Below are 2,561 nucleotides of genomic sequence, written 5' to 3'. Positions count from 1 at the left end.
TTTCAAATTGTTTGTTGAAAAGTGCACTTTACAATGGTCTATGTGATATTTTCGAAAAAAAATCGGAGCGATCCAGGTAGCGCGTTAAACAATCAAATTTTTAAGAAAAAAAATGCTTGGGCTTTATCAAAACATGGAGATTGCGGCATCGACTTGTACCTAATTTCGCATCAGGTTTTTCTTAAAGTACAGATAATTACCTTCAAAATGAAAAAAAAATCGTCTTGATATGATAAAAATTGACCGAGTTATGTGCATTTGAAAAATAGCAAAATTTCGATGAAAAATTTTGTTGCGATAATATTGTTGCGTAGTGTATATTTAATAGAAAACGATAAAAAATAAATGTTAGATTATTACTTGTAACGTAGTAAGACGAGAAAAGATCCGCAAAAATTTGCACCTTATCTTCATACATATATGTTCTACTATAAAAACGATAATAAAACATTTTTATGCAATTAAAAAAAATTACTATTGCACCGAAAACTATTAATAATCAATGCTTTTCGATACAATGAAATTTAATCACTACCACCTAGATAAAAAGTATGAGCAACGGTGTAATAGTCGTATTGTACCAGTAGTATATTAATTTAAACATTCTAGATTATGTTAAACTAGATGATCCATATATAGTATCCCGTGACTCATAGTGCCCCTGTTTCCCCTATGTATTTTCCGCTGAAATACAAAATACAAAAATTGTACTTCAAAGTATTATACAATCCTAACTGGACATAATGCACTATAAAGCTTCTATCTTATTTATATCTTTTTATTTATTAATAGTAAATTCGGATATATGTATTAACAATTATAAATCTTAATTATATCTTTCTGTAATGTATAAGTAGATAGTGAAAAACCAGAAATAGTTTCTTATTATAATAGTACAAAAGGCGGAACAGACACTTTTGATTTTTTGTGCAAAAGCTATTCGACGTGTAGAAAAACGATGCGATGGACAATGAGGCTTTTTTTGGCATGATTGATCAAGCAGTTGTTAACAGCAATATTTTATATAATCTGAATGATAGAAATAATGCGATGGAAAGATATAATTTTATAAAAAACTTGTTAATTGCGCTAGCAGGTCCGTTAATGCAAAATAGATTACAACAAGGGACCATTAAAAAATATTTAAGACTATCTCGGTTATTCCACGTCAAATCGGGCACCAAAAAAAATCAACATTTTAAATTTTTTTGAAAATTTTTACATACCTTCTACATATAAAAAAATGAGACACGTATTTGGGGAAAAAATTAAAAAAATGTTTTCACGAAGTTATGCTTACCTTTAAGTTTCAAGAATTGACGAAAAACGTGGCTCGTTTGTATATTCAAATGATTGTACCGCCGAAATGGTAAGTCATACGAAAAAAATGTAAGAGATCAGTTTTCAAGATTATAAATTGTTCTATTTTTTGGTTATTTTTAAATATACATTTGTTTTGAATAAATACTTTTTTTTATTGTTTATAATTTTTAAATGCATTTTTTGTCATCAACTCACCAACTTACAGTTTCAAAAAATAATTCATCATATTTGTTCTTTAATTTTGAAGTAATTCTGAAAATTTCAAAATGGAACTCGAATGGCTTAAATAGATAATAAATTCTTTAATATCAACCGTGCGGCGCGGTGGAGTTCCAACGCACGGGCTGGAGCGGCGATCACGACGACGGCAGATGTTTTGTATATCGTTGAAACTTTATTTATAAAGGATTTTTGGGGTCATCAACCAACTTACAGAGTTTCTGATAAAAAATTCATCATATTTGCTCTTCAATTTTAAAACTCGAATGGATTGTATATTTTAAAAATTCTTTAAGATACCGCGTGGCATACTAACGCGCGGCGCAAGACATCGTCATCGCGCTTACGCAAAGCATGTATTATAGAAATAGCACAAAGAAAGTAAAGCGAAAGAAGCATAACACAAATATAAATTATTAACATACATGTATTTTTTTTTTTAAATATATTTACAATAGTCGACGTAGAAGCTGATGATGTTATTTTTATTTTTATTTTTCCGTGTTTTCTTGGAATGAATGAATGATGTTTTAAAGTACCAGGAATCATCTTTGCTTTTCGAAAACGATCTTCCAGTTCAAGCATTTCAGTTTTGTATTCTTGAATAGAAAAAAATTTTGTATTAATATTTACGATGTTTTTGTTAACCCACAAGAAAAATTTTTTAGGTGTATTTATTGGATCGTTCACATTCTGCAAACTGGCCTTTGCTGCTAATCTTTTAATCCTCCTAGACCGTCGCAAGGTCCTTTCCCATGCGATGTAGCGAAAAAGTGCCATTCTGTCATTACATTAAAATCACGTTTATGATAATAAAGATTTACAAAATTTTTTTTATTTTTATATTGCGTACAAAACATTTACTGTCGTCGTGATCGCCGCTCCAGCCCATGCGTTGGAACGCCGCCGCGCCGCACGGATATATAAAAAATTTATTATCTATATAATTCTGTTACGTCCAAACCCTTGGAAAATTTTTAATTGTTAGTGATCCTCTCGGAGAATGAAAGGAGCGGGAA

The sequence above is a fragment of the Trachymyrmex cornetzi genome, unplaced genomic scaffold (genome assembly GCF_001594075.2).
Source record: "Trachymyrmex cornetzi isolate Tcor2-1 unplaced genomic scaffold, Tcor1.1 scaffold771, whole genome shotgun sequence".
In the NCBI taxonomy this organism is placed as follows: domain Eukaryota; kingdom Metazoa; phylum Arthropoda; class Insecta; order Hymenoptera; family Formicidae; genus Trachymyrmex; species Trachymyrmex cornetzi.
Note: the sequence above shows the minus strand (reverse complement) of the source record.